The 23845-nt window shown below is 44.1% G+C and overlaps 1 protein-coding gene across 7 annotated transcripts in view; it reads right to left on the reverse strand.

The window, feature by feature from the left end:
• The window catches only part of Gnb1 (G protein subunit beta 1), an 85669-nt gene that overhangs the window by 55824 nt on the left and 6000 nt on the right, over window positions 1–23845 (reverse strand). The window contains exon 1 of one of the 7 annotated variants that reach the window (XM_029555878.1): window positions 8995–9008. The exons of the other annotated variants lie outside the window; for them this stretch is intronic. The gene's annotated coding sequence lies outside the window, so the exon portion shown is untranslated. Of the gene's footprint in view, window positions 1–8994; window positions 9009–23845 lie in introns of those variants that run through there. 7 annotated transcript variants of the gene reach the window in all.

Below are 23845 nucleotides of genomic sequence, written 5' to 3' on the forward strand. Positions count from 1 at the left end.
CCCAAAAATCGAATTATACTACATTAGATGCCCTTTCAAGATTATGGACAAAATTAACTGGGTCTGTTTTTGACTCTGTAGAGCTAATTTAGCAATACTAAATATTAATGTGATTAACTTCTTTGTACATATTTATTTTGTCACAGCTTGAGGTTTTAAGTATCCAACATTGTATTTGTATGGTATTGTTCATTTCTTTCACAATCTAGAAGCTCTTGAGAACTTTGTAGGCTGTATTAAGATCTCATATCACGACAGGCACCTTTACCTGGAATAATTTCTTCCATATCAAAAAACACTGAGATGGAAGAACACAGGTACGCTTCACTACATGCCTACAATACTGCATCTCTCAGTTTCCCTACCCTGTGAAGTCTCAGGGTTGGCAGAGGTTTTAGGTATGTGACTAGAGCCCTTGTTATACTGTGCACATGCAACCCAGCCTTCTCTTTCTGAACTGGAGAAGGGATTCTGATTCCAGGACACATCTAGATCCCTTGCTGAACCTGGAGCTCACTCACTGATTCAGCTAGACTGGCTGGTCAGAGAACTCCAGGCATCCCTCCTACCTCTGTCCTTTCAGAACTGGGGTTACAGACTCACATCACTATGCCACCCTTTTATGGGGTGCTAGGGATCCAACCGTGAATCCTCATCTGCACCATAAGCACTTCACTGACTAAGCCATTTCCCCAGCCCACACTTGTACTTTAGAAGGAACCTGGAGTGACAGAAACTACACTCTAGGTTACCTGGGGGCAGAAGGCCCTTCTATTCAAGAGAAGCTCATTTTGGTCCTGGATCTTATACCAGGTACCACTGTGGGCCACAGTGAAGAAAGTACAAATATATCTTTGGAGTCTGAGTACACACATAGACACATCAGGTTGAACAGTACTAAAGCAGGATGAGGTATCAAACTGTCAATAAAATCCTTACAATAAAATGGTCTCCATATCCAAGGTTAACATTAGTGGCTCTTTATTCACTCATTCAACAATTACTTCCCAAGCCCCCACACCAAGTGCCGGGCACGAAAGTGGAGGACTTGCAGTAAGTGGGACATGGCTCTTGCTATTCTGAGCTTATTTGAAAGATGAGGATGGCACAGAGTGAATCTGTCTTTGATCTCGGTATGCCAGGCACTGTCCATTGTGAAGGAAAAATAGAACTAGGTGAGATGGTGGGTGAGGGTCATACATAGGTAGGAAGGACTACTCAAACAGCGTAGTTAGAAGACTACTCAGATGTGCTTCGTCTAAGCAGTGCCCTGAGATGGGATGGGGGATGGGCAAGATGGCTCAGCAGGTAAAAGGCATCTGCCACCAAACCTATGACCTGAGCTCAATCCCCAAGTCCCATATGGTGGAAGGAAACAGCATGGGAAGGTAGAAAGACTTTTTTTCACCTCCTTCAACTAAATATTCCTTCTATCTACAGATGCTAGAGGGAAACTGACTTTATTTTCCTCGTTCCTGGAATGCTGTCCCTCTTTTAAACCCAACTTGTGCGTATAAAAAAATATCAGTCATAAAAAGGGGAATTACAGATGTAGTTCAGTGGTAGGGTGCAAGAAGCCCTGCGTTCCATTTCCTGAAACACAGAAACAGGAGAAATCCATAATGAAGAACCTCACTCACTACAAGACCTGTTTTAAGGAGGGTTTGCACGTTTTCCTTCAGCAGATTTTCCTCCCCAATTAAGCTTTAAACGCGTAAATACTCAAAATCAAATCCTTTCTTTTGGTCTTTTTGAGACACAGTCTCCCTGTAGCTCCAGCTGGTCTGGATTTCAGTATGTAGACCAGGATGGCTTGGAACTCAGAGATACACCTGCCTCTGCCTCCAGAGTGCTGGGATTAAAGGCGTAGACCCCAACGCCTGACTCAAAATCAAATTCTTGACTGTTTATTAGTTCTAGGAATCTGCCAAGAAGCTAATTGAGTATAAGAAAACCAAACTAGCCGGGTGTGGTGTCACATGCCTGTAATCCCAGCACTTGGGAGGGTTAGGGCTAGGGTTAGGCTTCTAAGCTGGGAGTAGTGGCATACCTGTAACTGAAGCTTCCAAGAGGCAGTGACAAAAGGATTGTAGTGAGACTTTGTCTTCAACAACAACAAACCAGAAACTTCTAACACTCTAACATATTAGTATAAAATCTCTAAACATATAACAGCGTTCATAAACATTCCCACTGTCTTATTAGCCAGATTCAAAGATATCTAATGCCCATAGTCCCTTGTTATTTTGACAAGTCATTTATGCTTTCAGTTCTGACCTCCTGCAATGTACTCAATAAAACTTACTTCTGGGCTGCGGAGATGGCTCAAGAGTGATTGCCACCTGAGTTTAATTCCCAGAACACATATAGTGAAAGGAGAACACTGACTCTTGCAACTTGTCCTTGACCACTGCCTATTGTGGTATACTCATATCCCAATTACCACACACAAATTACAGACAGACACCACACACACACACCACCCACACACACACACCCACACCCACACCACCCACACACACACACCCACACACCACACACACACACCACCCACACACACACACACACCCACACACCACACACACACTTACTCAGTGGCCAAACTGAATGGCTTTCAGAATGTTACAACAAATCCACAGGACACTGAGAAGATTAGTGTTTTGGGAAGCTTGGAAGTGACTAATAAGAAGGGAACAGAGACTCCAGCTCCAACACTATACCCTCCTGATGATGTCACATCCTAACAGCTAGGCCTCAGATGGTCACTGACAAAAAAGCAAGTGCTGGAATGTCACCATGGCACAGGAAGTGAGGTGGGTGGAGCCCCACCTGATTCTCAAATCTGAGAAGCTGTATAGCCCACTAATTAGCTAGTTAAGAATAAAATAAAAGCAGGTTGTGGGGGAGGGGGCCACATGCCTTTAACCCTAGCATTTGGAAGGCAGAGTCAGGCAGAACTCTGTGAGATGGGATGTTAGCATGGGCCTACAAAGTGAGTTCCAGGCTGCGTGCGTCTACATGGAGACCCTGTCTCCCCCTCCCCCAACATACACACAAAAAACCCAAACAAAACAACAGTAACAACATAACATAAAGAATGAAATAAAATCAGTTCCTGGCAACTCATGGGTATTACTTTTCAAATGGCTACTGAGTTCCTTAGACATCAATGCTCAGATTGTTCAGATCTCACAACTGAATGGAGGGAACTTTAGGTGGTATTAAAGCCAAAGGGCATCAGGAACATGCTGAGACACTTATGCAGTGAATTTGGGAAACTTTTACTCAAAGAGCAAATGCGGGCCTCAGAGATAAATAGACCAACAAGGCTAAGCACCAACTGTGAGTGGTATGAACAGGTGCCAAAGAAATGAAGCCAGGCCCCCAACCTGGCCCATCTCTCTTCCTTTTCTTCTGGCTGAGGACTGTGAAGCTGGGTACTAAGCCTGACTGACACTGTGAGAACAGGGTCTGACTTTCAAATCCAGAAAACCCAGCAGGACCCCATGCCTGCTTATTGAAGGGGACCGCCTCGGGAAAGGAGTCATCCGAGATTCAGTCTTGAGAAGCAGGTCTGGGGGATGAAGGGCGGTGAGAAAGGCGAAGAGACGCAAAGGTGAGGACAGTTGGGGAGAACTGGAAGCAGCAGCCACGTGTGGCAGACCTGCCCGCACCAAGAACAGCACTGGAGACATGTGCCAGAGAAGCCCAGAGACAAGCCTCTTTGTAGTCTGCTCACAACGCAGAAGCTCTTAGATTAATGTAAAGAAGTCCAGTGAGGGCTACTGGGCCCTTCCTTCCACAGATTACTGGCTATTTAAAATGCCAAAGTAAAGGAGAAGAGTGACAGCTAAATGCATCATGTTCCTAGACTCACAGGATTCTTACGGGTAGTTCACACAATGTAGACAAAAAACGGCTCACAGTGGTATGAAATTTGTGGATTTTTGACAACTGAACTGTGGTTATATAAACACAGATCTGGGCCTCATGTGGTAGCATACACCTTTAATCCCAGTACTCAGAGGCAGGTGGCTGTCTCTGAGTTCCAGGTCAGCCAGGGCCCTGTCTAAAAAAATCAATCAATCAATCAATCAATCAATCAATCAATCAATCAATCAAATCACAGGTCTGTGCCAAAAATCACAGAATAGAGAATGAGGCAGAAGGATTCCAAGTTCAAAGCCAGCATGAGCTACACAGCAAGACCCTGTGTCTCAATACATATCTAAGAACCCAGAGGTCCGTCTTTAGTAAGGTTTCTCATCTTATTTCACAATGCACATACATTTTAGGGAGCACGTCAGTTTATTGTTTTGAGGTAGTCTTCTAGGCTGACCTGGAACTTGCATTCCTCCCGCCTCAGCCTCCGAAGCGCTAAGATTAAAGGCATCATCATCATTCCCGACTCCCTCACATTTGTTGTAAAATAAAAATGTGTATGGTGCTAAATTCGGTGAACTGGAGGACAAAGAGCACCTAGGGGAAGGGTGGTTGGTTTGGCTGAGGGGAGTACACCCTGCAGGGCTCAATCAGGGAACTTTGTCATAGTCTAAGTGAGAAGTCTCAGCTTCTCAACTAGCCGCAGGTATAAAGCACCTTATTTTTATTAAAGTAGAACTAGTAAGCTCAGAAAAAAAGAAAAAGAAACAGAGTTCCGTGGAGTGCACAGAATCACCCCTTGGGAGACTCGCACAGATACCACCACATTGAACAGAGTCCAGGGTTTATGCATGTTCTGTCTCTCAAAACACACAGGAAAGTCAAATTTCACTCAACTAGCCATTTCCTACCTAGGAGCAGGGTACTGGGCCCAGCAGGAGGCAAGGTGGCACCTTGGGCTCAGCCTACTAAACAACACACGTGCTGAGTGGCATTCCCAGTGTCTCCCTCAAATTTTTCTGTAGAATGAATGCTACACAGTAATTAAAACCAGACATCTTGAAGCTAGACATGGTGGTATAAACCTGTCATCACCCAGCACTTGGGAAGGCAGAAGAGCAGGCATTCAAGGTCATCCTTGACTTCACAGAGAGTCTGAGGCCAGCCTGAGCTACAAGACCCTGTCTCAAAAAAGAAAAAAGAAGAGACGGAAGGGGGGTGCTGGGGGGGGGAGGGGAAAGGAAGGAACTACAGGATTATTTTCCCCTTAAAAAAAGAGAAAAGGACTGAGGGCGCTGCGTACGTGCTCGGGAAGCCAGCCTTACAGCAGAAAGCAAACACAAAAAACAAAAAAAAAAGAGAAAAGAACTACTACTCCAATATGCTCGCCTCATTCGTGCTGACTTTGACAGAACTACTTTGTTTGCAACACAGGGTCTCACAATCTGACTACAGGGATGTGCTACCACACCCAGTACACATTGTCTTTTGTCAGTTTCAATTACTTCAAAAATAACAATAATTCACTATTGTATTTCTTCCAAATCGAATATATTTCCCTGTTTTCTAACTATCATGAGCTTGGTAAATTTTCCAAGAAATACAGATAAAATGGTATCTTAATTTATAAGTGTTCCTTCTTATCTCCCCAGTTCTCCTCAAAGGAACATTTCACAGGGCTGAACAGCAGCAGACTTTATTGGATACACAGGAATATAATTTTTTTTTTTTTTTTTTTTTTTTTTGAGACGGGGTCTCCCGGTAGCCCCAGCTGTCCTGGAACTCAGTATGTAGACCAGGCTGACCTTGAACTCACAGAGATCCGCCTGCCTCTGCCTCCAGAGTGCTGGGATTAAAGGTGTGTGCCACCATGCCCCGCCACATCAAGTAACTTTTAAGACAATCCCCCAAAGGCATGCCTGCCTCTGCCTCCCTAGTGCTCGGATTAAAGGCATGCACCACCATGCCCGGCCACAGGAATAATTTTTACAAATGTACAGCTGGACATGGCAGCAAGCATGTTCATAGCTGCTCACAAGGCTGAGAGAGGAGAATCAGTGAAGTCCAAGAAGTTCAGGACCAGTCTAGGCAACATAGGAAGATCTTTCTCAAAACAAACAGCCATCACACACCTGTAATCCCAGCACTCGGAAGGCTGAGGCAATACTGGGATTCACAGTAAAAGTTTGTCTCAAAAACTGTAAAATAATAATAATAATAATATCAAATTAAACACTTTCCCCTCATCTTAATGGGACTTTCTCAAACATTCATTCCTCCAAATGAAGTGGTATTGTCCTACTGTACCCACTTAGCACGCAGTCACCCTGCACTCAAGCTCTGTGCTCATTTACTTACCCAAGTTGTCGTTTTATCTTTTCAATACTGTACCTGCATTTTCATGCAGGCCTCATAACTACTGAAATACGTTTTCCCCTTAAAAAACAGAAAGGCTGGGGAAAATCGCTCAGTTAGTAGAGTGATTGCTATTTAAGCATGAGGACGTAAGTACCGATGCTCAGCACACAAAAAGGCTGAATGTGGTAGTACACGCCTGCATCCCCAGCACTGTAGCGGTGAACAGGGTGATCCCTTGGTTTTACAGGGGAGTGAGCATAGCCTATTGGCAAGATCCAGGTTCAGTGAGAGACCCTGTCTTAAAGTACCGAGTGGAGAGGAATTTTGGAAGACGTCTAATGTCAATTTTGGCCTCCACATGCACACACATGAACTCATACACACAGTATTTTTTTTTTTTTTAAGGAAAAAGCTGTAGGGCTGTGTTTGTAGCTCAGATAGTAGAGTGCTTAACTAGCATGTACAAAACCCTAAGTTGGATCTCCAGCACTGGCCTTATTTCTTTAACCAGGCATGGCAGCACATAGCTGTTCTCTCAGCCTCGGCACTTGGAGACAGAGGTAGAAGAATCAAAAGTTCCAGGCCAGCCTGGGCTACATGAGACCGTACCTCAAAAAAAAGGGCTTCAGAGATGGCTCAGTGGTTTAAGAGCACTGGCTGCTCTTGCAGAAGACCTGGGTTTGAGGCTGGGTATGGTGGCACATGCCTTTAATCCCAGCACTCTATAGAGGCAGAGGCAGGTGGATCTCTATGAGTTCTAGGTCACCCTGGTCTACATAGCAAGTTCCAGGCAAGCTGGGGCTACAGGGAGATCCTGTCTCAAAAAGAACCCCCCCTCAAAAAAAGGGAAGACAACTTAAGTTCAGTTCCCAGCACCCACAAGGCAGCTAACAACTATACACAACTCCAGTTCCAGGGGACCCGATATCCTTTTCTGTCCTCCACAGGCATTGCAGGACACAGGAACACTTGCATATATGCAGGTAAAACAGTTATACACACAAAATAAAAATAAATTAGAAAAGATTTTAAAGAGAAGAGCTGTAGAAAAGCTAGCAGCCTAACAACCATGAAAATACAGCATTAGCCCACTTCCTTCCCTAAATTCTAAGGTTAAGTTTCTATTTTTAAAAAAATCTTTACAAAAGAGCACATCAGAAGACCCAAATGGCCAATGGCCAGTCTCTAGCACCACACTTCATCTGGTCACTCATTAACCAAAATTACTGACTTCTACAACAAAACCAAAACAGAATTTTACCATAAAGCATTGGCAAGTTTATTTCAGCTAAACATTCAGACCAAAGAGCTTAATTACAGATGGAGCTCTCAGGCCCCTCACAGGAAAGGGCGGTACACTAACAGCTCAGGTGCAGAGCTTGCCTGAGCTTTTCACACAGACCCTGCTCTCTCCCCGAGTGAACCCCAGCACCCTCAGTCACATAAATATACAGCTAGGAAAAAGGTGGGGGTGTAGCACAGGGACCTACTTGTCTAATCAGTTATTCGTCACACAGCCAGTTCCTCTATTCTTCTTTCTCCAGGTGACCCAATTACCCTCAAACTGCCCAAGAACATCTGACTTACTAAGTTGATAGATACAAAACTTCAGACCTAATTATGCTCAGTTTATGAAATAACCATATTAACATCTTATAATGCTGCTCTGTGATGTGTCTTTAGGCTCAAAATTTTTTTAAAAATCAGGCTAGTGAAATGGCTCAACAGGTAAGGGCGCTTGCTGCCATTTCTGATGACCCAAGTTCAATCTCTGGAACCCACATGGTGGAAGGAGAGAATCAATTCCTCAAAAGTTGTCCTCTGACTTTCACACTGCCACACCCCCCCCCTTTTTTTTTTTTTTGGCAGAGTTGGGGTAAAACCCAGGGCTCTCTCTCCCTTTTGAGCTAAGGGTGTAACTCAGTGGTAGAATGCCTGCTTCCCATTGAGAATACCCTGGGTTTGATACCACAAAACTCTTTCCCAATCAAACTTAGCATTCTTTATCTTACCCTTTTCCTTCTAAATGTAATGCCCTGAGCTTAGAAACACTTTACGCACACTGCTATCATACACTGCTATGCACGGAAGAGCTGTCGCTGGGTTGCAAGGGGTTCTGATACATTAAGCCAGCTATTTATATCCATCTCTCAGCTATAAAACAAAATTATATACTTACTCAAGCTGATAACCACACAAGAGTTAACAGAGCTAAGTCTACCATGTCCTGTCACAGCTGAACTGTTGCCTGAAGACAGCAGACACAGAGACAATTTTGAAGCTGTGAAACCACCTGACCTAAAAGGTCATGTGATCAACCATTCCTTCAACCCTAAGGGCTGGCCTCTAGGATGAGACAAGTCCATGGGTACTGAAAGAGACAAGAACCCTTTGTCACGACTACCTCTTCACTGCTGTATCAGTTTCCTATGGAGACTGACTGTGTATGCTCCTCTCACCCTGTGGTCCATGGGTACTGGGGCTACAGGGAGACACTGTCTCAAAAAGACAAAAAATAAATAAATTAAATAAATGACCCACAGAATCCAACCTTCATTCAGAAATCTGAATATTCTTTTTTTTTATTTTTTTTAATGTGCATGAGTGTGAGTGCACCCATGTCATGCAATGCCGAGGTGGTCAGAAGAGGGCTTCAGATTCCCCTGGAACTGGAGTTAAGGACGCCATGTGGGTGGTGGGACTTGAACCCAGATCCTCTGCAAGAGCAGTCAGTGCTCTTATCCGCTGAGCCACCTCTCTAGCCCCTGAATATTCTTTTTTTTTTTGTTGTTGTTGTTTTTTTTGGTCTTTTTGAGACACGGTCTCCCTGTAGCCTCAGCTGGCCTGGAACTCACAGAGATTTGCCTGCCTCTGCCTCCTGAGTGCTGGGATTAAAGGCCTGTGGGCCACCTGGCTGGCAGAATCTGAACACTCTTTAAAACTCCCCACTTGTCACTCCCTGAACAGAGGCTCTTCACCTTCCCAGCTCTCCATTTCATTCTTGAGTGGCGCTTGCTTAAAAGACTTTCTCTAATTACTCAAAGCCAAGTACCTCACTCCTATCAGACATCCTAAATGAGCTATTAATCATTTGGTTAGGAACTGCTATTCTGGACAGTCTGAGGGAACCCCAGGTCTTCTCCAAGAAAATGGAAGATCAGGAGAGATCACCAAGCAGTCTTGCTCTAAGTTAGTACTGTTTGCTAAATAAACTGATTTTTTAGTCCATTCCACAGGTTTTAACACCAAATGGACAATTCTTTTGTTGGCAGCAGTGGTAGATTTTTCTTGCTGTTCCCCCCCGACCCCGTCCTTCCCCAAGTCAGGGAGTCACTTAAGTAGCTCAGGCTGGCCTCTATTTTGCAAACTTCCTCCTACCTCAACCACCCAAGTTCTTACAGGCATGTACTACTTCACCCAGCTCTTAAACAGACAAGTCTTCTTAATTTTATTTATGTGTGAGTGTTTTGCCTGTATTCATGGCAGATCCTTGTGAGATAGAGGCCAGCTTAGTGAGTTCTAGGCCAGCTGGGGCTACAGTGAGACCCTGTCTCAAGAAGACTTAAAAAACAAAACCAAACTAAACCAAACCAATCAACAAACACACAAAACCCTGGGATGGATAGGTAGCACCTGCTACTCTTCCAGAGGATCCGAATTCAGTTCCCAGCACCCATATTGGGTGGGCACCCACATGCACATAGACAAAAATAAATCTTAACAGCAGCAGCCACTGCCTGTCAACCTGACTCTTGTCCTCTTGAAACTCAGCTGCCACAAGAGGTGTGAGCTAGACGGTTGGGAAGAACAGAAAGGGCCTGGGAACCCTGGCTAAGCAGCCACCTGGCTGGGGCCATTCAAGAAGCAGAGCCCTAGACCACTACTGGGCCCAGGCTCCAAAGGCTTGAGCACAAGCTGAGCACCACAGCAGAGCAGCCACTCCTAGTCAGTGCTGCCCAAACTTACAAAAGTGAACAGCAGCTGTTTTCAGCCTTTAAGTTTGGGGTAGTTTTGAAAACTGATGCCTTGCAAATTTGTTTTTCAAATAAAGGGTGCACATCTCTCAACTTGGATGGGACTGAAAGCTTGGGCTGGTAATCTTGTTGCTGAGCAGCATCCTTGCTCCAAGCTGTGACAACCACAATGTCTTCAGACAAGCAGCAGCAGCAGAGTGGAAGCCCAAGCAGTGTGTGGACGCACCTTAGGGGTCACTTCCACAGGAAGGGTGGGTTCATGCTTAGGGGGCATTCTCTGTGAGCCTGATCTAGGTCACTGATCCCCAAAGACAACACTAGTCTAGGTCACTAGCCTGATCTAGTCTAGGTCTAACACTAGTCTAGGTCTAGCCTGATCTAGGTCACTGGTCCCCAAAGACAACAGAATGGATACTAGGGGCAGCCTCTGTCTATTCCTGTGAAAATGACCAACAAGGACTTTGTTCTTTTTCCACAACAGAAACAAGGCAGAGCAAAACCAGAACACCAAGTGCTTTGACAGCTGGCCCCTCACATAACCTCAGACCCCAGATACTAGGGAGCACTGAGGACTACGGGAGAAGGGGTGTGCTAAAAACCAGCCAAAATCAAGACATTTTTAAGGCAGCAATTTTAGAAATCATGTAATTTTTTTTCAAGTTAAAAATATCTCAAGGTGAATTTGACTATCAAAATCCCAAGCTACCTTCTCTTTTGTCTTTTTTTTTTTTTTGAGACACGGACTCTAGTGGCCTGGAACTCATAGCAATCCTCCTGCCTCGGTCTCTCAAATGTTGCGATTACATGTATGAGCCAGTGTGTCCAGTTTATACGCGACTTTGATTTAAAATATGCATTTAATCCCAGCATTCAGTAGGCAGAAGGCAGGTAGGTTTCTGGGAGTTCAAGGACAACATGATCTACACAGTACGCTCAAGGCCAGGCCGAACTACACAGTGGTACTGTCTTTAAAAAATGAAAAAATTAAAAAGGTTTTCTCATGTTTGACAAATGTTCCAAGATTTGCACAAGATTAGGTGTGCAAAGGTGGCTAACCCTAACTTGTGAACAGAACACAACTTCATTTCCCACATCTCTTGATTTTTACCAATAACGACCCAGAGGCTCCCTCACATTGTCCAAAACGGCAGTCACTGACTTCATAAGGTAGCTTTATTTTTAACGTAATTTTATGAAAATTCAGTAACTTTAGGAAGCCCAGTTTCACATTTCAAGTGACTAACAGCCTCCAGACCACAGATCATTTTCACCACTGAAGAAGTGTTATAGAGCAGGATATAAACAAAAACAAGAAAGGATCAGAGAACTGAAGGAACAGCTCAGTGGCAGAGCACTGCCCACAACAGGAGAGCCAGAGCCCTACCCCCAATACTACAAAAAGTAAAATAAAAAGAGTTATGGGTTTGAGATGGGGAAATGTGATTTTCAAGAATGGAATTTTAATTATTTTTATTTTATGTGTATGAGTGTCTTGCCTGCATGTATTTACCTGCACCTGCGTCATACAAAGCCCACAGAGGCCAGAAGAGGGCATCAGATCCTTGGAATTGAGTTACAGATGGTTGTCAGTCACCATAGGGGTGCTGAGAGGCAAACCTGGGTCCTCTACAAGAGCAGCTAGTGCTCTTAATCAGGGAGCCACCTCTCCAGTCTAAGAATGGAATTTTAATCAGGCACAGTGGCAAAGGAGGAGCCTGAGTTCCAGTCTGGACCTACATAATGGGACTGTCTCAAAAAATTAAGTAAAATAAAAATAAAAAGCATTCTCACCGGGCATGGTGGCGCATGCCTTTAATCCCAGCACTCAGGAGGCAAGGGCAGGTGGATCTATGCCAGTTCAAAACCAGCCTGGTCTACACAGTGAGTTCCAGCCAGCTGGGTCTACAGGGAGACTCAGTCTCAGAAAGATTTAAAAAAAAAATTTTTTTTAAATTAAAAAACAAAAACCATTGCTCTTCTGTAATAGCTCAGCACTCATTATGAACATGTATCATGTTTTAAAATTATCAGAGTCAGGGCTGGGAATGTCCCTCAGTAAAGTACTTGCCTATCATACACAAAGAACTGGGTTCAATCAGAAGCACCACATAGAAAAGATGCCTGGACATGGTGGCACACGCCTTTAATCCCAGCACTTGGAAGACAGAAGCAGGCATAGCTCTGTAAGATTAAGACCAATTTGGTCTAGAGGAAGACCCTGTCAAAAAAAAAAAGGTAGCTCAGGCCTCTTATACCAGCCCCTCAGAGTTGGAAGAAGGGGATCAATGGTTTAAAGTCATTCTCAGCTCCATGGTGAGTGCCTGGGATGTATGAATGAGACCCCATCTCAAAAATCAGAGACACAAGGGAGAAGCTTCAGTTACTATATAACGGACTCCCATGATGTGGCCTCAAATCAACACAAAAAACTGACGATAAGCAGCTCTGCTGCTAAAAATCATCTGGAACCAGGGAGATAGCTGGCTCAGTTAGTAAGTTTGTAAAGGTGCTGATGGTCTGAGTTCAATTCCCAGAGCCCACATGGTAGGAGAGAACCAATTCCTGTCAACTGTCCATGGCATGTGCACACCCATATACATACAAACACTGAAATAAATGTTAATAAATAGATGATCATCTGCCCAATGACAATGTATAGCACTGATAGCAACAACTTTAGACATGTAAGCAGTATAGAGGCTAAGGGTGTACCTTAGGGATTAAGCACTTGTCTACAAGCATGGGGCCTTAGGTTCAATCCCCAGTACCAGGAATAAACACAGGACAGCCAACGTAGTGGCACACACTTGCAATCCTAGCTACGCAGGAGGCTGAACTATGAAGATCACGTTTACAGCCAATATGGACAATTTAGCAAGACCATCTCCAAATAAAATAAAAAAGAACCAGAGATGTAACTAATAGTAGAGTGCTTGCCTAATGTGTATAAGGTCTCTATCTCCTGAGTTCAAACCCCTCAACTGGGGGGAGAAAGAGGGAACCAGTCATCTCTGTTAAGCAATGCTTAAAAGCAAGAGCTGCTATTTTAGAGCTCTATAGTTCAAGGAAATCTTTTTCTTCTCCTCCTACTCTTTCCTTCCTTTCCTCCCTCCCTCCTTCCCTTCTTCTGAGACAGGGTCTCATGTAGCTAGGTTGGTCTCTAAATCTCTATGTAGCCAAGGATGACCTTGAACTCCTGATTCTCCTGAATTCTAGGATTATAGGTATACACCATCAGACTAGGTTTTTGCACACTGTGGATCAAAAACAGGGCGTTGTGCATGGCTGGGCAAGAACTCTACTTACTGAGTGAGCTACATCCCCAGCCCTGAAGGTACATTCTTTTTTAAAAAAAAAATATTTTCATTTATTTTTGTTTTATGTGTAGGAGTATATTGCCTACATGTGGGAAGGTGCACCCGTGTTGTACAATGCCTGAGGTCAGAAGGTGTCAGATCCCCTGGAACTGGAGTTACAGATGGTTGTTAGCAGCCATGTGGGTGCTGGGAATTGAACCCAGGTCCTCTACAAGAGCAACCAGTGCTCTTAGTGCACTGAGCATCTCTCCAGTCTCCAGGAAACATTCTTCAAACACAACATACTACTTGGCACCTTCTTTAATATGTCAAGCGTGTATATGTATATATGATGTATATATTTTGAGGTGAGTTTGTCCAGACCGGCCTGGAAATCCTGGGCTCAACTGATCTTCCTGCCTCAGCTACGACTACAGACTATATCATCATGCCCAGGTTACTAACATGTCAAGTTTTATGTGCCTAGTTCCTGTATATGAATGCAGAGAGAGAGAGAGAGAGAGAGAGAGAGAGAGAGAGAGAGAGAGAGCGAGAGCCTAGCACAAAGCCCTCAGGGCTACATAAACCAGAATGGTAACACTTACTTATAACCCTGTACTTGGGAGGTAGAGAGAGAGGAGGATCAGAAGTTCATAGTTACCCTGAGTTTGAGGCTAGCTTAGGATATATAAGATCCTGTCTTTAATATAAATTTGAGTATATATGTGTGTGCATATATTATATACATGAATACTAGTCATTTGCTGATACAAAAAGCCTTTTTTTAAAATTTTTTCTGGAGCTAAGAACCAAACCCAGGCCTGCACTGAACTAAATCCCTAACCTTCGAAAAGTCAATTTTAAATGCCTACCCCATCAATGTTAGGTATAGATTCTCCTGCCCCTTCATTCAATTTCCCTGAAAAAGCTCTGCTCCCTTTCCTTCTTCCTCCCTGAGGTAGCAGCAGTTGAGCCATCCCAAGACATTGCCCATTTCTCTATTCTCAGGTTAACTTCAAACTCAAGTCCTCTTGGCACATCTCAAAGGCCACTGTTACCTGCAGATTAATTAACATAGGGAGTACATTTCCAACTTCCAGACTGGCTACACTATTTCCAGAGAATCTGACTGTAAGTCAGACTTCAAGAATGAGCACAGCCCTCATCCAAAGCTTAACTCAGCTTAGAGCCTGCTCTGGTTTGAAAAGAATACATCCCAGAAACCCACACTTTATGCTAAGTGCCATGAAAGCAATAACTGGTCAAGTGACAAGGTCAGATCACCAGGGAATAAAAGCTTGAGGAGGTGACACTTTGAGACTGAAAGGACAAAGGACCTAGAAGAGAACACAACAGGGCAGATGGGTAGACAGAGGGTGGAGTTGGGCAAAGAAAGGAACTGAGTCCCCCAAACTGTCAGCAAACAGCATTTAGATGGGAAAGAACTCAAGGAAAAGAGGGGATCCTGGATTCAAGGTTAAGAAACTCCAGAGACAGGACATATGGTACAGGCACCCAGAATCTTGAAACTGCCTGTGATATAGCACAAGCTAAGAAAAGAGTGCTTTAAGAAAGTGGTTCAGCTGAGCGTGGTGGCACACACCTTTGATCCCAGTACTTGAGAGGCAGAGGCAGGAGATCTCTGTGAGACTGATTCCAACCTGATATCTACATAGCAAGTTCCAGGCCAGCCAGGACACAGGGAGACTGTGTCTCAAAAAAAAAAAAGAAAAAGTAATAATGGTTCAAGAGTTCAAAGCTGAGACAGCATATGTTGCAAACAAAAATTAGCTGGGTGTGGTGGCACACACCTTTAATCCCAGCACTTTGGGGGCAGAGGTAGGTAGATCTCTGTGAGGTCAACCTGGTCTACATTTCAGATAAGAGAAATGCAAATGAGCAGAGACCCCTTCTGATGCTTTCCCATCTCATTCCATTCCTACCCGAAAAGCCCCTGGAAGAGTCTTACCTTTTCTACTAGGTCCACTCTTCATTTCTTCAACCTGCAACTATGACTTCCATTTACAAAGTTGGCTTTGAAAGGCAACGAACACACGGGTGATCACAAGTTAGGATAAAGCACTAGCTAACTGCAAAGTTGAGCAGTGTGCTCCTACACTCATTCTGGAACTACACCTGTGACCTTACTTGGCAAGGTCTTTTGTAGGTATGATAAAGCAAACTAAAATAAGGTCCTACTAGATTAGGGTGGACCTCAGCCAAATGACTGTCCTAAGGAGAGCAGAAGCAGAGACGAAAGCCCTTCTGTCCCTGAAGACAGAAGGAAACTGGAGAGATGCAGCCACAAGTTATTAGGTGGCTGACAGCCATGAGAAGAGAGGAGCTCAAAGGTAGCTCAGTGGTATAAAGTGTACCTAACGAAACTCTCCCTGGGAACAACAGGAGTACACCCCTGTCCACACACTGGAACTATAGATGCAGGTTTGTGGTCATTTGTTGCAGGGCAAAGAAGTGAGCTGTCATGCCCACAGCTTCAAAAGCAGACATTTCAAGCCCTGTGAAGAAGGCTGTGTGTTTCATTTGCGCTCTCACTTAATCCTCACCACATGTAAGAACTGATGTAGAACTGGAAAACCAAGGTGCCAACAGATGGAGATGGCCAAACTAGAGGAAAAGCAGCACAGCTACAGTGCTGCTGATTTCTTCAGAAATGAGTGACATTCAGAAACTTAAAGTAGAAAAACTGAGCTGGGCTTGGTGGTACATGCCTTTAGTCTGAGCCCTCAGGAGGCAGAAGCAGGCAGGAGCAGGCAGATCGCTGTGAGATTGAGGCTAGCCTGGTCTACAAAGTGAGTCTCAGGTCACCTGGGATTACAGGGAGACCCTGTCTCAAAAGACAAAAAAAATCAGAGTTAAAAAAAGAAAAATCTAGGAGGCTGGAGAGATGGTTCAGTGGTTAAGAGCCCTGGCTGCTCATGTAGAGGACCCAGGTTTAATTCCCAGCACCCACATGACAGCTAGTAACTGTCTGTAATTACAGCTCCAGGGGAATCCAACACTCTTCTGACCACCACAGTCATTCACACTACACAGGTGCACTCACTCACGTGCAGGCAATACACTTATACACATAAAATTTAAAAAATGGAAATAAAAAATAAAATCTATGGGGCTGGAGAGATGGCTCAGTGGTTAAGAGCACTGGTTGCTCTTGCAGAAGACCCAGGCTCAGTTCTCAGCACCCACATGATGGCTAACAACCATCTGAAACTCCAGTTCCAGGGGATTCGATGCCCTCTTCTGATCTACACAAGCATTGTATGACATGGGTGTACTTATACGTAGGCAGTACACATATACACATAAAATAAATATTAAAATAATCTATGTATACAATGTGACCCCATCTCTACATATGTATGAGCAAATATAAATGCCTAAAAGAAAATATAATCTACTATTTCCTTATAAGGAAATTATCAATTTTCCCCTCATTATCAAGTTTTGAATTTTCTACAGGGAATATATTAAACGGCTTATCACTGAAGTGGAAAACAAGAACAAGGTCCCTGAGAATAAGGAAAGGCTAAATGGTAGGCAGAGGAGACAGACTACCCAATATTAACAGTGGCTAGAAGACCAGTACTGGATAGTATTAAGTTACCTAATACTAGATGTGTCTGAAGGCAGAACAGAAGGAGCACTTGAAGAACAGACTCCCTACATAATTGTTGGTAAATACACAATACATAAAGGTTGAGACACAGACTGGCCTTCTGAGATGAAGATGCCCAAACATCTGCAGTTGACTCACGACTCAAGTTTAGAAATGGTTATGCCGGGGCTGGAGAGATGCTCAGCGGTTAAGAACACTGACTGCTCTTGTAGAGGACCCGGGTTCAACTCCCAGCACTCGCATGGTGGCTACGAACCGTCCTTAACTCCATCCAGTTCCAGGGGAATCCGAAGCCCTCTTCTGACCTCTGAGGCACTGCACGACACGAGTGCACTCACATACATGCAGGCAATACTCTCATACATATAAAATAATAAAAATACTAAAAAAAAAAAAAGAATCACAGTTCTCACTTAACACACAGCAGCACCCAAAAAACATGCCCTATGGCACCAGACTCATCAACTGGGCCAAACAAATTCATCTACTGTACAGAGTATCAGACAGTAGCACCAGAGGGCCAAGGTTTAAATGAATTTATCAACAGGGAAATTCATTCAACAGGCCCCTTCCCCCCACCATTCAGTTCCTAAAGGTGCACCTCAGTGGAGATTTCCCACCTCTTCCTTTTTGGGCACACCCATCCAAACAGCAAACACAAGCGCCTCCCTCACTCCACTGTCACCTTGGGCCCTCAGAAGTCTCTGTTGTCTTTACTCCATCTGTTTCCCACTCTCCTGACCACTCCCTGGATTAGACTGGCTCCACAGACCGTGGTCGTTCAACTTCTGCTCAGTTCTGTGGGCTTCTCTTTGCTCACTTGGTCTAGTTCTACTTTCCCCATGCTTATTCCCAGAGTGGAGCTCTGCAGCAGCTCTGGGTTCCCTCCCTGGAAAATGCAGTACTATAGTGCTGCACATGAGGATGAGGACAGAACATCAGGACAGGAGTCTGACTCTAAGCAAAGGACCACCAGTCTCTAATTTGACTCCAAATCGGGGCAGCACAGGCCCAGGCTCCCTTTCCACTCTCAATCACTGAAGACCTAAAGGCTCTTTGCTAGATCAATTGGTATTTACTATATTTGGAGATTAAGACTGAGAAGCTCTTCAATTTTTTTTATTGCATTTAATTACGGGCGGGGGGGTAGTGGTCAGAGGACAACTTGCTAGTTCTCTGCCACTATATGGGTGCCAGAAATTGAATTCAAGTCGTCAGGCTTGGCAACAAATGCCTATACCAGCTGAGCCATCTCTGAGGTCCAAGACTAAACTGTGGGGTTTGTTTGTTTGGGGGGAAAGGGGTTTTTTTTTTGAGACAGGGTCTCCTTGTAGTCCCAGATGGCTATGTAAACCACGCTGAGTCACCACACTGGGCTCTAAGACTGAAATTTTTGCAATGTTATATCAGAGGCTAAAGAAATGGTTCAGTGGGTAAAGTTAAGGCTGAGCAAACCTGATGGCCTGAGTTCCAGTTCCAGCACCCATATAAAGAGTCAAGCATGACAGCACATGCCTAGGGTAGGGGGTTAGAAAGATCCTGGGGATGTGCTCTCTAGCCAGCAGCTCCAGGTTCAGTGAGACAGTCTCAAAAACTAAGGAAGACAGCATTAAAGGTAGATATCCCAAGTCAACCCCTGGTCTCTACCCATGTATACAGAAGCAAGTATGTCCCCCATTCACCCACACTTGAAAAAAATGTGTTACTAAAAATAACATTTTATGAAGAAAAAAAACCCAACTTTCTAAAAAAGTTTGATGGGAAGCCTTATTTTATATCTTGTCTAGCTCAACAGAACAAAGCTAGAGTTTAACTGTTGCTTCTAACTCAGTTTAAGACATGGTCTTGGCTGTGATCTAGAAAGGAAACGTGGCCTCACACAGGTCGATGGGAAAATATTTTTAGTCTTTTAAATAAATGATACTAAAACTCAATGGCCGTTAGGTTGGCTGTTCAGTTTGCAGGGGTGGGCTCCCACATGGAGGAAAAATTCTACCACAGAGCTACACTGCCAGCCCAAGTGTCCAGTTGTTTTGTCTTCTTAAATTACACGCATGTATGCACATCGGGGTCAAAGGATGACTTTTAGGAGTTGGTTCTTTCCTTCCATCTTGTTTTTAAAATTTATTTAGTACTGTGTGTATACACTGTGGGGGTCAGTGGTAACTGTACGTTAAGTTCTCCCCAACCACCTTTACATGAATTCCAGGGACAGAACTTGGGTTGTCAGCCTTTGGTGGCAAGGACCTTCACCTGCTGAGACACCTCACCAGCCCTCACCTTGTTTCTGAGCCAAGGTACCCCTTGTTTCTGCCACACTGTGTATCCAAGTGCTCAGTTTCTTAAAGGGCAGTTCTGATGTGGAATCTGAAACTGACAGCTTTTCAAACAGTTCTAACAAATCATCTTCTTCCATCTTAGGCTCTGTGGATCTTTACCCATCTGTGAGTATGTAGCATCGTTCACAGGTCACGCCATTTAGGAAATGAAAGTTCACTGACAACAGCAGATATTCCAAATGTTGACATGCTTTGGATATAATGAAAGTATTTCATTAGCATCATTTAGCTCAGTGGTGGAACGCTTGCCTAGCATTCATGAGTACTGGGTCTCATCGGCAGTTACACACACACCTTTAAATACTGGAACACTGTCACGGCAGCAGCACCAAGTTTTGTTCTGATTCTGGTTTTTTTTTTTAGTATTTTTTAATATTTTATTTATTGCTTTTATGTTTTTTAGTATATTGTCTACATGTATGTAAGTACACCCATGTCATGTGTTGCCCATGGAGGTCAGAAGAGGGCACTGGGTCCCTGGAACTGGAGTTAAGGACAGTTGTTAGTCGCCATGTGGAGGCTGAGAACCAAACCCGAGTCCTCTGCAAGGGTAGTGAAGGCTCAACCACTGGAGAATCATCTCTCCAGCCTTAACATCAAGTTTTCCAAAATCCTACATTTTGTGGGGCATCTTGGCATACACCTTTGATTCCAGCATTGAGAAGGCAGAAGCAGACAGATCTCTGTAAGATCAAGGCCAGCCTGGTCTACATAACAAGTTCCAGGCCAGTGGGGGCTACCGGGAGAGCCCGTCTCAAAAAACCAAACCAAAACAAAAAATTCTAATTTTTGTTTGAAAGCTTCTATTTAACTACTGCCAACAATACTGACAGTTTTAAATTTATTTTTTATGTGCATGAGAGTTTTGCTTGCCATGTAAGTGCAACCCATGTTATGCAACCCCCACGGAGGCCAGAAGAGAGTATGGGATGCTCTGGAACTGGAGTTATTGACGGTTCTTAGCCACCATGTGAGTGCTGGGAACTGTACCCAGGTCCTCTACAAGAGCAGCCAGTGCTCTTAACCATAGAACCATCTCTCCAGTCCCACTGTCAGTAATTTTAAGTGTATCTAGTTCATTTAGTCCATTCGAGTAGCTATCTGTCAGTCTCCATATCTGAACAGCCACTGTTCTTTAGCTCAATCGCATAACTGCCTGCCGTGCACTTTATGCTTCCTGTTTTGTCATAGGGCAGTAAAGGGATGGACAATCAGAGTTATAGAATAGCAAAACCAATTTTTTTTTTAAGTCTTTTTGGGACAGGGTCTCCCTGTAGCCCCAGCTGTCCTGGAACTCACTATGTAGACCATGCTGGCCTTTAACTCACAGAGATCCACCTGCCTCTGCCTCCTGAGTGCTGGGACTAAAGGTGTGTGCCACCACGCCCAGCAAATTTTTTTTTGAGAATCTCACTACATAGCCTGGCTGGCCTGGAACATGCTATATTGACCAGGCAGCAGGCTTTGAACTCACAGAGATCTGACTGTGTTGGCCTCCCAAGTGCTGAGATTAGAGGTATGCATTACCATGCTCAGCACAAAACCAATTTTTGACAATTCTTCAAGAGCACTAAATCTTGGTGAAATTTTGGGGTTTTGTTTGTTTGTTTTTGTCTTTTTGAGACGAAGTCTCCCTGTAGCCCCAGCAGGCCTAGAACTCCCTAGGCTGGCCTCAAACTAACAAAGATTAGATCTTGCTTTTTTTTTTTTTTTTTTTTTTTGAGCTTTTTGAGACAGGGTCTCCCTGTAGCCCCAGCTGTCCTGGAACTCACTATGCAGACCAGGCTGGCCCTGAACTCAGAGATCTGCCTGCCTCTGCCTCCCGAGTGGTGGGACTAAAGGCGTGCACCACCACACCCAGCTTAGATCTTGGTTTTTAAGGCCAGCTTGGGCTACAAAAAATAAAAATAATAACAAATGTGAAGGATTAGTGGATTTTTTTAACTGCAGTTTTGTGACAGAGTGCTGAGTAACTATATGACCACTAGTTCGCTACCCCAGCCTTGGTTCCTTAAGTACTTAGCAGCTTTACCCACCATTAATGCAAAGCTCAACACAATCAAAAGCCTAACAATACATTCATATGACAACAGTTTTAACCTAAAGAGCCCTTAAAAGGAATTCAGGAACTGCCAGGAGCCCATATATACCCTGAGACCTGTGGCTCTAATGATCATTGCTCCCAGGACTCCAATCAGCCTAATTGCTGATGACTCCCAAAGGCCTCCTCTATCTGGACTGCTCTTCTAGAGCCTCAATTCATGACAGAAGTCACAGATGTAACAAATATTTATTTTGTGCATCTTTTTAGGGGATGTTGATATTGTAGTGAACCTGAGTGCCTTTCTTCCCAAAGCTTAGAACTAGTGGAAAGTCAACATCAGGCTAGGAACCCAGAGCAGACTAGCGCAGTAGAGGCTGAGGTCTAAGAGTGAGTGTGTGTGTGTGTATAAAATTTTTAAAAAACTGAGGGGGGAGGAAGGTTGAGATAGGGTTTCCCTATAGTCCCAGTTGGCCTGGAACTCTATAGAGACGAAACTGACCTCAATCTCACAAAGATCTGCCTCCCCAGTTCTGGGATTAAAGGTGTGTGCCATTCACCTTTGGTATAAACAGTCTAAACACACATGGAAGAGTCTTCCACAGAAGAAGAGAATGTTCAAGAACCACTACAGGTACCTGTGATGTAGAATGTGAAAATATAGTCTCCCCCATCCCAGCATGCATAGATCACTCAGTATCTGCCCCAAAGGCATCCAGAACAGAAACCTGAACTTAAGTGTACCCCCCCAACATACAAGGCTCCATTCTTCATCACCAACCGTACCCATCTTCTCCAACCCTACCAATAAAACCCTAGCCAGCCTCCTACCTTCCTGTTCTGAGCAAGCTCCAGGTTTTTAGGCACAAGTTCCCATCAAACCAACCTACTCAAATCTTTCAAAGGCCTGCTGAAGTCCTCCACATGTAAGTTCAGGTTTGTTACCATGGCTCTGATCTCTCTATCCACTGCTCCCTAGGGAATTTCTGGTTCTGGATAAATTATTACTGAGTGCCTATTATGCACCAGACACTGTTCTGGTGCTGGAGACAAGGTGGGTGATGGAGACCAGCTGGCCGCTGCATACGAAACACACAGTTTCCTCCCCTCTGTCCCAGACCTCAAATAAGGCCTCAATTTTTTTTTCAGAGAGGTCTTAACCAAACTCTACAACTGGTTACGTATCCCTGAGAGCCTGTTGGTCAGGCTCCTACAGTTCCTTAGCACCCAGAAGAGAAGGTACGGAGCAAACATTTTAAATATTAAATACATAAATAACTCAGCATAAGGGAGACCCTGTCTCAAAAAGATCAAAAAAAAAAAAAGCACAAACCTTGGCCAGTTTTCAGAACAAGGTATGGTTCAAGATTATCTCATTAAGGTAAACAAAGTCTTTCCAGAGATGAGGACACAGCTCAATGGTAGAATACATGTCTAGAATGTCCAGGTTTATTCTCTGGCACCACAAAAAAAATAAGGAAAATTAAAAATAATTAATAAAGCAAGGAGCCAGCAAAATGGCTCAGTAGGTAAAAGTGCTTGTCACAATAAGCCTGAGAACCTGAGAACTGGAGTTCAATTCCCAGACGCCATGTTGGAACTAAGTTGTCCTCTGCCCTCTACAAGCATGCCACAGCACACATGCACATATACAATAAATAAAAACAAAGCCTTTAGCCGGTGTGGTGGTGCAAGCCTTTCATCCCAGCACTTGGGAGGCAGAGGCAGGTGGATCTCTGTGAGTTCAAGGCCAGCCTGGTCTACACAGTGAGTTCCAGGACAGCTGGGGCTACAGGGAAACCCTGTCTCAAAAAAGACCCCCCCCCCGAAAAAAAAGAGCCTTTGGAGAAAAGACAAATAAAAGATCAGGTGAAATTAGCAGCAGGTATTTGCAAAGATAATTGGTGCATGTGAACCTAACACCCCAAATCCCAATTAAGTTTTCTTATATGACCTGACATTATTAGAGATTTTTGTATTGTTCTTTTTGTTGTTTTGTTGAGAGACAGGGTCTCCCTGTAGCCCCAGATGACCTGGAACTTGCTATGCAGAGCAGGCTGGCCTCAATCTCACAAAGATCTGCCTTCCTCTGCTTCCCAGGTGCTGGGATAATGTATACCACCATGTCCAGTTTATAAAGAGATTTTTACAAACAAAGCCAACTAACAGAAATGGCTATCCCTTGCACAGCACACACTCCTGAGCACTTCCCAGTTAACCCACTCATTAAGGCTACAGAGTGACATTCATAGACAGGCATAAACAGACACTGAATTCCCAACACAGCTAGTTAAATGACAGAGCTAGGTCCAACCTCA

The sequence above is a fragment of the Nannospalax galili genome, unplaced genomic scaffold (assembly GCF_000622305.1).
Source record: "Nannospalax galili isolate Female #2095 unplaced genomic scaffold, S.galili_v1.0 scaffold806, whole genome shotgun sequence".
Taxonomy (NCBI): domain Eukaryota; kingdom Metazoa; phylum Chordata; class Mammalia; order Rodentia; family Spalacidae; genus Nannospalax; species Nannospalax galili.